Source organism: Choloepus didactylus, chromosome 19 (assembly GCF_015220235.1).
Source record: "Choloepus didactylus isolate mChoDid1 chromosome 19, mChoDid1.pri, whole genome shotgun sequence".
NCBI classification, from domain to species: Eukaryota; Metazoa; Chordata; class Mammalia; order Pilosa; family Megalonychidae; genus Choloepus; species Choloepus didactylus.
In genome coordinates, this window is record NC_051325.1 from 43,833,153 (window position 1) to 43,849,444 (window position 16,292).

General features: G+C 41.5%; 1 pseudogene; it reads left to right on the forward strand.

The window, feature by feature from the left end:
• Nucleotides 1-13,892: 13,892 nt before the first annotated feature.
• LOC119515295 lies at nt 13,893-16,005 on the forward strand (annotated as a pseudogene).
• Nucleotides 16,006-16,292: the final 287 nt, after the last annotated feature.

Here is a 16,292-nt window from a genome sequence, read left to right on the forward strand (position 1 = left end):
GCTCTTCTTATTTTCCTCAGCAAGTCCAAAAGGCACCGGGAGAAAGAATGCTGTTTGTTCTGTCACAACCTCCCATCTCATCATGCAACAGGTCACAAGACGTGACAAGTTCATGTGCTAATTCCTTCCTTTTCAGTTAATAGAATAACACAGATGGGAGTACTTATCCTGGGATGGCACTTATCCTGGGATGAGACATAAATTGGAGCAGCAGTGGAAGGATGATAGATGCAGCCAGCCCATTCTCAACACTGTAGTTTGCAGAAATTATTTCCAACAGCCTCATGACCCTCAGCTCAGTAACCCTGAGAAGCTTCTCTCTGGCCGGAAGGTGCAGGCGTTGTCTCAGTCCACTCATCCTACAGAATTCTCACAGCATGCTAAAGAAATAAAAGCACCAGTCAGCAAATGCATTGCTTCCCAGGAGTTCCTGGGCAGAAATGCCCTGATGGTAGCTCTAAAACCACCCTGTAGGCTGTCTGTGAGATGATGAACAGAACAGTGAGAGGGGCAGGGAGACGGAAGTTGAGATAGAGAAAGTAGGGCTATGAAACCATCTTGGACACTGTATTCCTTGAAAGTTCAGGTATAGAACTCATTTAGGTTTTTCACCCATTATCAGATTATTACCCAATTTTTGGTTCAAAGGTGACAGAGAACCTTGGTTGAACAAATGGTTGGTGCTTTGAAGTCTAAGAGTTGTCTTCAAATTCCAGGTTGCCACTGACTAGCTAAAAGTGCTTAAGCAAATTATTCAACTCCCTCTAAGCCTCTATATTCTCATCTATAAGGAAAACAATGAAGAATGGTAATGCCCCCTTGACTCAGTTGTTGAGGATCAACTAAAACATTTAAAACAGTGCCTGGGTCATAAAAATAGTAGTTACAATTCATTGATATATTTAGGTTGCACCAACTTTTAGATCCAACACTTTATAGGCATATTCCTAATTAAATTTCCCTAAAGTGCTCCAAGTTAAATGCTATTATCACTCTCAAATGAGGAAACTGAGGCTCAGTGACGAGATCCCACAGCTTGCAAGAGGTGGAGCCTTGGCTGGAAACCAAAGTTCATGGCCATGGGGTAGATGCTCAGGAAATGGTATCTGTTTTCATTTCCATCATTTTCAACACTGTCATTAAACAAATCAGGAGGGGCCTCAGTGCCTCAGTAGAAGGTTTGTACATCAGCATTTTTGCCTAAGTTTTGAAAAGCTGATGTTAAAATAGGAGACTACCAAGGACCAATTTAAAATTAGACTAACAGTTTTGGAAGTCAAGGGAGAGGAGTGTGACACATTGCTGGGAATTCAAGTGAAGTTAGATCCCAAATATATCTTCTTGGCCACTTGTCACTGATTGTCTGCTTTGCCCCCTCCCTCTCTTTTTATGATAACAGCCTCCTCTCCGTTCTTCTGGGATGTAACCCCTCCCCTATTCCATTTGACTCTGAGGGGGATGAAAAAATCACATTTTCCACTGCCCTAGGCCAAAAGAACGGGACAGTCAGTCATGGACCGTGTCCATTGAGATCAATAACATGACATGAGCCTGTAATCCAAAAAGGCCCATCAAGTTCTTTCCTGAAGATTGCATATACTGATATTAGAATAATGAAAGTGTTGCTATACTCTGCCATTAAAAGGCTGGCAAACATAAGTCTAGAGTTATCAGGAGCCATCTTTGCTTCTCTCCTCCCCTAAAAACTGGTGGAAGTCAGCAGTAGGAGGGAATGAAACCAATACTAGGACAGAGAAAGGAAAAGGAAAAGGAAAGGAGGAAAAAGAAAAGGAGGAGAAGGGAAAGGGGAGGGGGAGAAAGAGGAGAAGAAGAAGGAAGAGGAAGGGAGGGGGAGGAGATCGTTATTTTCATCTCAGGATTCACTTGTGTCTAAGGTCAGTCCCCGCTCCTGGGTTTCCACGTTGAGTTCCCATCACTGCACTACGAAAGAGGACTGGGTTACACAGCACACACTGGATTTATCAACAACGGGGTCAAGAAGAGCTTGATAAAAACAGTTTCAATAATCCAGGGATGACCAACATTTTTGGGCACATCAGACCTTCTGAGTCCCCAACCTCAGGGCATTTGTCTTTGTCTCTACTGGGACATCTAGAAGCATGCCCCAATAGGTTCTAATTGGTTCCTTATTTCAGTTGCATAGAGTGACAGAGAGAGCATGGGTTTTGAAAGCAGATAGACCTAACTTCAAATATCTGCTTTGCCAGAGCCTAACTCTATGATCTTGAACAAACTGCTAAAGTTTTCTGAGCCTCCATTTTCTCATCTCTAAATTGGATTTTGGTATTTGGGTGTTAGAACAGGGTTGCTGGACAAGTTAAATGATTTAGGGTTATAAAGAACCCATGACATAGGGTCCATAAAATGCACTTTGAAAATGTTTCTTTTATTACAGGGAGTCTTTCTGTGAACCCAGAGATCTTTCCATAACACAGAAAAATGATATTATTCTGTAAGAAGATAGTTGGATATGGCCTTGATGTGTAATATGTCAACAAAATCTCTGAGCCACAACTCTCACAATAAGTTGCAAAGCTTAAGGAAATAGGTGAAGTGTCTAATTTGTTCACTAAATGAACAATTAGACTTCATGCAGCATCATCACTTCTCCCTGCAGCCTGCTCGCAAGCTCAGTTCTCCTACTCCTGGGGTGAGGGAGGGAGGTGATGATGATCTTGACCCTCTCCGAGGTATAACTCAGGGTATATCTAGCAACAAGGACACAAGGCAGATCTCATGGCTTCACTGGTGACAACCCCTCATGGGCTCTGCTGATTTGCTTCAAGAAGGGAAGCAGTGTGCTGCTGGAAATTTGGGGAATTTTATGGTCGAAGTTGTTTTTGTGCCCTTCTTACTCTCATATCCTCTATAGTCATAGGTTCTGCAGTCTCTATCTGTGTGTGTGTGTGTCTCCTCTCTCTCTCTCTCTCTCTCCCCTGTGCCTTAGTAACCTGGTTCTAGGCAATGAGGACAAGACCACTGAATAAGCTACAACACCTGCCTCAAAGAGCTCGTGGTCTCTGTGAGGACACGGAATGAGAGCAATTTATGCTCACCATTTCTGGAGCTGGCATCTAAGGAGGTGGAGCTGAGACTCAAGACGAGTGCAGGGCTGGCTCCTCAGCCAAGGGGCAGTGCCATTGAAGGGTGTCTCTGCCTCACATGGTGCCCAGATGCCTCCCTTTCTGCCATGTGAGCTGGTTAGTGGGGAGCTCTCCTCCTATAAAAGCAGGGAGACTTAATGCCTGGCAGACCCTGCTAGTAAATTTCAAACAATATGATTTCAGTAAAACTTATTTAAAGTGAAAGTTGTGGTCACACTGAAGATACAAGCCGTCTTTGTTTTGTGCCTTACACCAGTAGATGTGGAATTCCTTTCTTCCCCATTCTCGATGCCCATTGGGCGTAGGTATCCTTTTGGCTGACTCAGAACATTCATGGGGAAAATCAGAACCAGGGCCTCATCTCTTCTCCTGAAAATGGTTTTTCCTTTTCCAATAAACCTGCTGGTAAAATGTTTATAAGTGCGATATTTCACAGATGGGGGAGAGGATCGAATTAACCAGATGAAAAGGGAGCTCTGCCACTTCACTTTAGCCATACCCCTCATAGTTCTGGGATAAAGAGTTTCAAATCCATGGGTACAGAGGAGGAGACATTGAGCAGGGATATAGGGTTCCAAGAAAAATTAGAGCAATAAGGGCTTGGACCAACTGTCTCTCTGAGTCTAAGTACTTTGGGTAGGATGTTTATCCAGAAATTGCAATTCTGAATCCAGATGTAGTTTTTTCCTTCTCAACCAGCTAAGGAAAATAAATTAATGTTCATTTAGCATCTACTATGTACTGCAGGAAAAAAGAGAGAGAGAACATTCATTATTTATAGCACTCCATGCCAATATGTACAGTTCAAATTCCCTTGGCAAACTTGTGGTAGAGGATACAATCTCTATGAAAGGATTTTCCTTACTAAGCATTACCCAAGTCTTTTTCTGTCTCTGTTTTCTTAATTTCCTAATTTTACAAATTGTTCACAAGGGACCAGGACTGAGAGGACAAAACCAACAGAGTGAAGCTGTGTGGGATTTAGTTGCCAAGACTCAAGAGGGTCTTGCTCTTCCCGGAGCCACAAGTCCAACAGCAGCCTTAGTAACAAAACACAAACAGTTCCCTTGACACTCATTTGAAGAGGGAGGGTGGGGTGCAGGAGCAACTGGCTTGTTTGCTAAATGGACTGAAAGCAAAATCAGAGGAAAGTCAATTAAGTCCACGCTAAAGTAATTTTCACAGGACTTTCCCAGCAGAGAGGCAGTCATATTGAAGAACGATCTGGGGAAGCCAGAAGCATATCAAACTCGACCCACCAGGGTCTCTAAAGGATGTTTTGGGATCCCAGGATGACTGGGGAAAACAGCAAAGTTTTGTTAACACATAATACTTTGTCCAGTGTGAGTGGGTGAACTGGTCCAGAAGGGTGGGAGGGGCAGGATGGCCAAAGCTGCACAGCATGTGGGAGAGAAATGAATTAGCAGATGGAAAAAGATTGGGAACGTGGAGCAAAAGCAGGCTCTGTCGCAGTCTCTGGGGTCAGGGAAGACCAAAAAACCTTCAATTCAACCATTCAACCAGAGGCATGATAGAGCTTGTCTAATCCTGACCGCTAACTAGGAACCAAGATGGGCTGCGAGGAGGAGGGGTGAAGAGGCTAGTTCTCTGACCTTAGGGGCTTAGAGGGAAGACGACAGGAACACCAGCTGCCACTAGAGCAGGCAGGGGCCGCCTTCTGAACTGACACAGGTAGAGTGGGAACAAGGCCAGGAGAAAGCAGAGGCTTCCGAGGGTGGAAGTAGCTGATTCTGGTGCTGTGAATCGCCATGGTATATAGAGTGTGTTAGAACATTCACGAGCATTTACTGATAACCAATATATGTCAGGCCCTGTGCTAGGAATACAACGCTATAAGCAGTCAAAAGGGGCAGGGAGATAAGCCAGGCAACAGTTACAAAATAGTTTAAGGAATAGCATGAAAGAGAAGGGTCTAATTTAGTCTAATGAGGCTGCATTAGTGGGGACACCACTCTAGTTTAGGCCACCACCATTTCTTACCTGAGCACTGCAACGGTTTGGGGCTAGTCCCTTCACATCTGCTTATTCACTTTTCCAATACACCTGATCACATTATTACATGCCTACCTAGAACCTACTAATGACATCCCATTACAACTTAGGTATAATCTCTTTAATATGACTTCTATGGTTCTTCTATATCTGATTTGCCTCTTTCTCCAAACTCATCTGGTCTCCTCTGTTTGCCCTTTGAGATTAGGACCTGCTAAGAGCAAGATGTCTGTAGGGCTTGCAGTAAAGATGCACAGAAACTCACCAGCTATATGCAAGCGAAAACTCAGGGTGAGTTCACATTCTCTCTGAAATCTCGTTTCTTAAGTACTCTGAGGAGGGGAGTAGGAAGAATTTTAGTAGGTCCTAGGTAGGCATGTAATAATGTGATCAGGTGTATAGGAAAAGTGAATGAGTGGATCTGAAGGGACTGGTCCCAAACGGTTGCAGTGCTCAGGTGAGAAATGGTGGTGGGCTAAACGAGGGTGGTGCCCCCACTAATGCCCCTGGTGTACACACACGTAATCCAATTTATTAAAGCAAATACTGATGTAGGCACTGTTGTGAAGGGATTTTGCAGCTCTAACTAAGGTTCCAAATCAGGTGGCCTTAAAATAGGGAGATCCAGGTGGGTCTGACCTAATTACATGAGTCTTTCAAAAACAAAGAATTCTCTCTAGCTGATCACAGAAGAGGAAGTCAGAGATTGAAAGCACGAGAGAAACTAACTGTACTGTTGCTGCTTTGAAGATGTAGGGGGCCATGTGATAAGGAATGCAGGCAGCCTCTAAAAGCTGAAAGTGGTCCCTGGCTAACAGGTAACAAGGAGGCATGGATTTAAGTCCTACAACTGCAAGGAACTGCATTTTTGCCAACAACCAGTGAGCTTGGAAGGTGACCCCAAGCCCCAAATGAGAACTGCCACCTTAGTTGATGCCTTGGTTTCAGCTTGGCAAGGCCCTAAGCAGAGAATCATGCTGTGCCTGGACTTCTGGCCTATGGAAACTTAGATAATACATCTGTGTCATTTTAAGTGGTTAAGTTTGTGGTCCTATGTTACACAGCAATAGAAAACCAATATGGAGGAGAAAGGAAATTTCAGCTTTCCAAAAGGCATAGGTTTATAGGATTTAATTGGGCATCCTCTCCACCATTTGCCAGTGTCTCATCAAGAGATTTTTCTAAGGCAGCTCTGTAAAGTATCAGGAGGATGCATGGTGGCCAGGCCCTTAGAAATAGGGCAGGGGTCATTTCTACCCTCAACTGAAACTTTCAGATGCAAGTCTGATTTCTTGAAGTATTTGATATCTGGTCTCTTCTTGACTCCATATTAGGAATAGAAGAGATGACAGACATTTGGATTCTCATTATGGGCAGCAAGAATTTGCCTGAAAGCTGACGTTGGAGGCATGGGTATTGCTTAGCTTTAGAATAAATCATTGGGACTAAATAACTTCTAGATTCACTTCCAGATCACTGATTCTACAAGTCTGTGAATTGAACTTGGAAATGTTGGCATCCACCAAAGTCCAAAATGCTTGTAGAGAATGGAATGAGAGCCAGAGGGACAGCTACAGCTGTCTTTTGGTAGATAGCACAAATGGAAGGCCTAAATTCTCAGAGAGGAGGGGAACTGGACTAATATTGACATTTGACCCATGGTATTGTTCTCCAAATATACACAGCCTGAATCAAGAAAACTCTGCTAAATGAGAATTATTGGCCCTTTGCCCAATTAGCAGGACTTGCTCATTTTAGAAAATTTCATTGCCATAAGAAAGGGACAATTTGTAAAACTCAGACTTTGGCATTGAAAAACTAATTAGGCCTTTGACCTTCTCTTTTCAGCATTTGCAAAAAATTTCCTTATGTACTTAGCTGATTCAGAGATGGGGGTTAAATATGTGTACCCTGGAGATTAACACTCTCTTGTTGGAGTTTTTTCAAGAGGAAAACTATGTTAGAACCAGACCATCTGGTCTTTCCAAAAGACCTATCAAGAAAAAGCAACTAAATCAGCTTAGTGGGCATCAGGGAAGACTTCTCATTGGAGTCAATCTTGGGGCTGGGTGAAGAATGGTTATTGTGCCAGGATGGGGGAGAGAGAAGACAATCTCTCCACTGGGCCTAGAAGGTGTAAAGATGGTGTCCTAAATGAGTGTCGTTCTAAAGACTGTAAGTTAGACTCAGCCTGATTGGGGTAAAGAAAGCAACCCCTTGCAGGAAGAGAGGATGTGAGGCTGGAGTTAAAATTGGAAAAGCAGGTCTGAGTCCGAGTATTGGGAGCCTTGATGCCTTCCTAATGTATCTGAGCTTTAACCCATAACTACCAAAGGATTTTTATCAAGGACATGACATGAACACTCTCAGTGTAGAATGCTGTTTCTGAGGGTGGCAGCGTGGAGAATAAATTAGGAAGTCTAAGATGACACCTCATTTTCTGGCTTTGCTAAAATCATGAATTGAGGTAAGGAATGGAGTAGGGGGTGGGGCATGAATTTCCTTAGCTTTTGTACATGCAGTTGCCTACATTATATAAATAGAGACATCTGTTACTGTTAGCCAGACCTGGATAATAGCTGTAAATCAGACTTAGCAGTGGTGGAAACATGAGCTTTCCTGGGAGAGTATGGAGGAGGGTTCTTTCCTCTGTGAATAGGATACTCCTTTAGTTCATGTTGCAGTGGCTGATCATGCTTGAAGTTTGGTTAGTTGTCTTTCATTTCTTCATTCTTTCATTCATCAATTCATCAAAAATTTAATGAGATCCTACTGTGTGACAGCCACTGTTCCAGGCACTGGAAGAAAACAAGATGGACAAAGTCCCAGGCCACATGCAGCTTCTTTCCTCAAAAGGATAAAAACTATTAGCAAACTATCATATAAACAAATGTCAGAAGGTGATAAGTTCTGTATAGAAAAACAAAACAGGTTAAGGCGATCAAACACTGTCAGGGTGGCAATGGTTCTATTTTAGGTAGATTGACCATGGAAATTTTCCCCGAGGAGATGACATTTGAGGCAAGGAGTGAGCCAAGCCAATGTCTAAAAGAAGAGAGAGCAGTGAATTCAAGGGCTCTGCCAGGAAAGGGGCCTTCACATAGCAGAGAAAGGTTAAGTGCAGCCAAAGTCAAGTGAATGACCGGGAGAAGAGCAACAGATGAGAATTAGGTAGATGATTATAATAAACTGTCTTGGGGCTGGGAAATTGAATTGGGGTAAAATGGAAAGCCATCAAAAGGTTCAAAACAAGGGAGTCATGGCATCTAATGTTTATTTCAAACAATTTCATTGGTATCCAGTGGATGGGAATTGTGCTGGAGCATTAAAGTATTATTATTATTATTATTCACATGCTCAATCATTCATGAAAAATATTCTGAATTCTTTCCCCATGCCCATATTAATGCTGGGGACTCAAAAAGTAAGTAAGACATGATTCCTTCCTTCAGCAGTTTGCAGTGTTATAATATGTGTAAATGTGTCACACTTACCATGGAAGTTTCCTCAATATACTCTGCATCCCATACCTTATGCCTTAGGTCTAGTGCGCATTTTTTCATCATCTGAGAAACATCCCTCTCTTGACTGATTTATTTAATTATTTGTTCTTGTCGCCATTCTTCACTCTCATTCTCCTCTCCCTAATATCCTTTATGTGTGTATTTTTGTTTTTATTAATTCTTGCAAAATGTGTGTTACTCTTTTGTGGTAGCTTTTTATTTTTCCAAAATACATGTCAGGGCAGCCATAGAAAATACAATGCAATAGATCTCACATGAATGCAAAGAATTTGTATTTTAGAGGGGGAAAAAAAAACCCTTATTGCTGATCCTTATCTCAAAAGTGGGAGGTTCTGAGGTTCAATAGAATGCTTTGGATGAGGAAAAAAAAAGCCCTGTCTTGTAGCCTTTGCTGATTTCCATGGTGTAACTATGTCCACTGTAGCCAATTTCAAGCCAACAAAGATTTACCAAACAGGTTGCAAAAATCCTGAATATTTAACAATTGGTTGGAGCCAGCTCTAGCACACCATTGCTTAGATTCTCAATTCCACTTCCATAAGTACATGATAGGGCACTCCTGCACTTATGAAAATAAACCAGTTCAACATATTCTTCTTTCTAAGTAATAAGAAGAGAACATTACATGAGTGTTCTGAAAGCCTTGATAAGATCATCTGGAGGTGAATGGCAGGAATGCTTTTTCTCAAGGATAGGTTAAGAAAGTTGGTTATGCAGTCACCTTAACTCTTGCTGTAATCTCTTGTGTGCATATGGTACAGGCCAACTGTGTGATTCTGACATTATGAACAATTCCTATCCAAATTAGAGGGCTGGCTTGTGGCCATTCTAAACATTGACTCTGAAATGTTTACCCTGCTTCTGTTACAGTGTTTACTGGATCCCGTATATGCTTTGGTGACTGCAAAGTACAGTTAGGCAAAAAATGGAACTTGAAGATGTTGAAGATGCTTGGATTTAGAGATTCCATAAAGAGAGAAGCTGAATCATTTCCAGAAGGGCCAAAGGTGACTTATGTTGAGATATGCAATTTCCATATGGGTTTCTGATACCTTAGAAAATGGGTATTCTTCTACCTTTAAGGATATGAATGGTGAAACACAACAACTAAGAAGTGGAAATAATAATAATAAATAAATAAGATAATATTAATTTATTGTGCAGTAAATAACCAAGTATCACACTCTGTGCTATGTATTTTATAAGTATAATCTCCTGTAATACAATAACCTGATAAGGTTTGTCTTAGTATATCTTTTTTCATCTAATAAATGAGGAAATAAGACTCAGACAAATTAAGAAACATGTCCAAGGCCATACAAGATGGCAAATGACAGACAGGGTTTGAACCCAGACTATCTGTCCACATACCTCCTATTCTTCATTGTATCATATATTCTTCATATTCAATATCAACATATTCTTCACCTGTATCATATATTGCTTACCAATGGCCACCGTGGTGACGTGCACGTAGTAGGTACTCAAAATACAGTTGTGGAATGAATGATGGATAGACTTCCAAGATGAGAAACTGAGTTTGGAACTTGCAGATTTTTAGAATTTTTAATGTATGAAGCCACAGCAAAATTATCTACCATGAACCATGAAAATTTAGTACTTTCTTGGAAATATGAAACAAATATATGGAGTGTGAGCCTAAGGTAATTGTCCTTTTATACTGTTGTACTTGTCATAGTGCCAGAATCTACATTTTCTCCTTAGGGATGAAATTAAAATGCCAAATTTTCTTGATTATGAGATGATTACAGGAAAAGTGCAGAGAAAAGGATCATAAAGTGGATTGGAGTCATTATGCCTTCCCAACTCAAAGGCAGCTTGACGCTTTCCATTTTTTGTGAAATATTTACTACATATAGGGTTTCCTCTATGTTCCTTCTGTATGAACACTTTATTTCCTCATTATTATACAGCCCCTGATTGGCTGTGACATGTACCTTTAGGAAGGAAAGCTTGTGAAAGCATTAGCACTGTTCAAAAGGTATTTTATTCACCTGTGGCTCCAAAGATGACATTTACCTAACATTCCAAGAAGTAATACAAATCCTGCTCAAAGTCTTCCAAAAAATTGAAGAAGGAAAACTCCCTAACTCATTCTTTGAAGCTAACATCACCTCATACCAAAGCTACATAAAGACACCAGAAGAAGAAAAATACAGACTAATATCCCTTATGAATATACATGATCCTCAACAAAATGCTAGCAAACTAAATCCAACAGCATATTAAAAGAATTATACACCATGATCACATTGGTTTTATCCTAGATATGCAAGGGTGGCTCAATATAAGAAAATCAATTAATATAACACACTATTTAACAGAACGAAGAAAAAAAATGTCATTTCAATTGATGCAGAAAAGGCATTTGACAAAATCCTGCATCACTTCTTAATAAAAACACAGAAAATTCTGAAAAATACACCACAAAGCTACTGGAACTAATAAACAAATTCAGCAAAGTGGCTGGGTACAAGATCAACACTCAAAAATTAGTGGTGTTTCTATACACTAGTAACAAACAATCTGAGGGAGAAATCAAGGAAGACATTTCATTTATAATAGCAACTAAAAGAATAAAATATCTAGGAATAAATCAAACCAAGGATGTAAAGGAATTATTCACAGAAAATTACAAAACATTGCAAAAAGAAATCAAAGAAGACCTATATTAATGGAAGGACATTCTGTATTCATGAATTGGAAGACTAAATATTACTAAGCTGTCAGGCCTACTGTTCTAGTTTGCTAATGCTGCCGAAATGCAAAACACCAGAGATGGATTGGCTTTTATAAAAGGGGGTTTATTTGGTTACACAGTTACAGTCTTAAGGCCATAAAGTGTCCAAGATAACACATCAGCAATCGGGTACCTTCACTGGAGGATGGCCAACGGTGTTCGGAAAGCCTCTGCTAGCTGGGAAGGCACGTGGCTGGTGTCTGCTCCAAAGTTCTGGTTTCAAAATGGCTTTCTTCCAGGACGTTCCTCTCTAGGCTGCAGTTCCTCAAAAATGTCACTATTAGTTGCACTTGGGGCATTTGTCTTCTCTTAGCTTCTCTGGAGCAAGAGTCTGCTTTCAATGGCCATCTTCAAACTGTCTCTCATCTGCAGCTCCTATGCTTTCTTCAAAGTGTCCCTCTTGGCTATGGCTCCTCTTCAAAACATCACTCACAGCTGCACTGAGTTCCGTCTGCCTGTCAGCTCATTTATATGGCTCCACTGCTCAAGGCCCACCCCGAATGGGTGGGGCCACGCCTCCATGGAAATATCTTATTAGTTACCACCTACAGTTGGGTGGGTCACATCTCCATGGAAACAGCCAATCAAAAGGTCACACCCTAATCAAAAAGACCAATCAGTCTGCCCCACAAGATTACATCAAAGATAATGGCATTTGGGGGGACATAATACATTCAAACCAGCACACCTACCAAAAGTGATTTACAGAGTAAACACAATCCCAATCAAAATTCCAACAGCCTTCTCTGCAGAAATGGAAAACCAATCATCAAATTCATATGGAAGGCCCAGACTTCCAGGGAAGATGGCAGAGTAGGGAGCTTCAGGACTCAGTCCTTCCACCAAAACAACTATTAAACAGGCAGGAACTTTCTGGAACAACTATTTGGAAATTCCAGAGGCCAGAAGAACACTGTCCAGCATCCAGGGAAGAGCAGGAGGAAGTGACTGATAAATTATGGTAAAAAATGTAAATTGCTCTCTCCTTGCTGCGGCTACTGGCACCCATGCCCCACTCTTGCAGCAGGCCACCACAGGGTTCAGTCATTCACTAGCTTCTGATGACAAAAAGGGACATAAAAATCCTCTTCCCCCAAAACAGGGTGGGCATGGCCAATTGCTGATCATGGCTTTTGATTAGAAAATTTGGATCCCTGGGTCCCAGCTCTGAGGGCAACTATTGTTTCAACCCACCCTGGACAAAGGTTGTGTTATCATTGTTTCAACCCCATCCGGGACAGGGGTGGAAGTGGTGGAAATTTAAAAAGATGTGTTTCCTCAGGGCTGTGGGGGACAGTAAGCTAAGGAGATATATCTGTGGGGCAGGCCAGGACAGCTCAGCTCTTGGGAACCCTCGGAGAAGCTTTTGGTGCCCTTCCTGATCCCCTCCCAAGGGTATCTTGAAGCTGGTCTGTGCCTCCTTCGTGGTACCTTGCCCTGTTTTTTGCCTGGGAAAAACTGACTTGGGAAAGTCCCCTCTGGGGTGACACACTTCCCAGGATTTTCCCTCCAGGCAAAAGCAGCATGAGGCAGTGAAAAGACTGCAAAAAACTAGAGAGACAGACAGTCTAGGAAAAGGCCTGCTAGCTTCAAATACCCGGGAGAGGGAGGTCTGTCTCCTGGGAAGCAGAGGGGACAACCAAACTTCCATAAACAGGGGAGCTCCAAAACAACTAACAACCAAACCACAGGACAAGATAGATGCCCAGAAGGGCAGGAAAAACCTTGTACATTGCATTCACCTTGAGCAATAGGGCTGAAGCTCACAAAAATCTCTGTCTTATCACCAGCTTTTTACAAAACCAAGAAACAGACATTCCAGGGAGTAAATCCTAGAGTTAACATTTAAAAATATTAAAATGTACAGTGTGCAATAGCAGAGTTCAAGACACATAAAGAAACAGGAAATGGCCCATCCAAAGGAAGAGGTTAGAAATCTGGAGAACACCGGTGAAGAAGATGAGAATGTGATATAGTGAACAAAGCCTTTAAAAAACTGATCTTAAAAATGCTCATGGAGATGAAGGAAAATACAGAGGAAGAACTAAAGGATATAGAGAAAACAATGAATGAACAATATGAGAAAGAAATAAATTAGAGAAGACATAAATAAATGGAAGGATATTCTGTGTTCATGGATTGGAAGACTATATATTAAGATGTCAATACTTTCCAAAGCAATTTATAGATTCAATCAAAATTCCAACAATATTCTTTGTAGAAATAGAAAAGCCAATCATGAAATTTACATGGAAGAGTAATGGGCACCAAATAGCTAAAATCATGCTGAAAAAGAATGAAGTTGGAGGACTCATACTTCCTGATCTTCAACTTATTACATAGCCACAGTAATCAAAATAGCATGGTACAGGGAAGTGGCAGCACCTTGGTTGGCCAATGGCGGAAGTGGTGGTGAGATCGGGGGTCTACGCGGCCATGCAGTGTGGTCTTTGGGATTTGGCAGGTGCTATGAGTTCCTTTGGGGGATAGATGGCCGAGTACCTCACAATCTCCATCGACCGCTTCAGCAGGGAGAAACTGTGGGTGTGTTCCTTCTTCCTATTCCACCACCACAAGGATCATATGAAAAGGCTAAGAGCCCCTGTCTTGAAAAGAAGATTGCAATGCAGGTGAGGAAACTGAGGAACCAGAGAGGTTAAATTAGTTGCCTGAGGTCACACAACCAGTATGTGGCAGAACCAGGATTTCCACCAGCTTAAGGTTTACTTATATTGTTCTCCTGTTACTAAGGAGTTGTTGTTAGCCAGTCCAAACACAGATTTTGGGAGAAACAAATGATATCAATTGAAATTGAAACTCCCACCCAGATAACTTTAGTTGATGAAGCATCAGGTGAGAAGGAAAAGATTCTTGTGACTCTATTACCAGTCAGTCATTGCCCAGTTTCAGTTATGTTTTTATTTCAGGGCAGCAATGGGACTGTCCCATGCATGGGAGTCTTCAGGCTGGCAAAAGACAAAGCTTCCAGGATAGAGCTTCTGCACTCCAGGGACAGGGTAAATTACACCCAAAGTGAGTATTTAGATCCAAAATTTTATCAAATTCTGAGTTGGGAGGAGTGTCTGCACAGGATCCTAGAGCTGGTCCAAAGCTGTATCACTCAGAGCCCACACTACATTGTGTGGCTGAACCTCAAGGTGGCCTATGGCTATGAGTATTTATTCACCAACCTCAGTGAAGAACTTGGAGTTCAGGTTCATATCGATAAACTCAACATGTTCTGAAACATGCTGGACATTCTCCATCACCTCACCGTGGCATGCAGATCCATGCATGTCGGCACCCAAATCAGAGGAATATGTCCAGTGGAACAAATTACCCTGTGGAATTACTTCTAAGAACAGAATTCTACTCTACACAATCAGCATTAAGCCGCCTGCTATGTGGTTTGGAGAAAGAACCAGAAAAACAAATGTGATTGTGAGGACTGAACATTGTTTGTACAGAGCTTGCTTTTCTTTCCACTCCTCCTAAGCAAGTTTGAAGACTTCTTGAGCTACATCTGTCCCATAAACATGTACCCAAATGTCAATCCCAAAGGTGCCACACTGGACAAAGTTGGCGAAATCTTAAAGCCTTTATGTTGATTCTCCTCTCAAGGTGCTGAGCCAAAGTATAAACCACTCGGGAAACTGAAGCGAGCTAGAAGCTGCCACCCAGACTCCGAGGAGGAAATGATGATCTCTTTGACCCTCTGCCACTACCTGTAAGGCACAAGGTTCCAGACCAGCACACTCTTCACTCTGAGTCATCTTCTGTGACTACGATAACAGAAAACCAGCCTGGAAAACTGAGACAAAGCACAGGATGCGTCAAAACCTCTTTTTTTTTGGCAAACTGTGTAGATTGTGAAGAATCCAACAGTGAAAGTGAAGAAGAATTGGAACTTGCAGCTTTATTTAAAGGTGATCTGGATCCTGTGACACATCACCAGCACAAGTCTGATGTGGATGGGCCACAGTGGGAAGTGTTCTTTAAAAGAAATGATGAAATCTCAGATGATGGTTTGGAAAACATCCCTTCATCCGCAGAGGCAGGAGGTCTCAGTCACCAAAGCTTTTCAGTGATTTTGATGGAGAATCAACCCACCTCTCTTCCCAGAATTCTTAGTCAACACACATATCAGAACAGGGAAGTCAAGGCTGGGACAGCCAATCTGATACTGTTTTGTTATATTTCCAAGAGAAACTATAGTGATATCACTTTCTTAAACAAAAGTGGCTACAGACCAAAAGTCAAAGAGAATATGCCTGCTTCCCAGCTGGAACAAAATGTACTTTGCCCAAAGGATGCTTACTCTGATTTGAAAAGCAGAAATCAAGATGTAAATAGAGTACCTGGTGTTGGAGAACCAAATACTATAAATAGTGGGACTCACACACCTGAAGAGAAGAGGTTGCTAAATCTTAGCACAAATGCAGATTCACAGAGCTCCTCTGACTTTGAAATTCCTTCAACTCCAGAGACTGAACTTCTTAAAAGAGAGCATTTACAATATTTATATGAGAAGCTGGAAACAGGTGAAAGTATAGCAGTGATAAAAATAAAAGCTCAGTCTTAGATATTTAAGAATTAACAACTCTTCATTATCGGGCAACCACTAAAAACACCTATACAAATAAATAATAGTTGAATCATAATAGGTAAATTAAAACGGAACACTTAAAATGTTCAAATAGCCTAAAAGGCAGTAAAGAGAAAACAGAGGAAAAAAAAGAAGGAACAAACAGAAAACAAATAATACAATGGTAGACCTAAATCCAAATGTATCGATACTAACATTAAATGTAAATGGTCTAAACACACCAAAGCAAAGACAGATTGACAGAATAAAAACAAGAAACATAA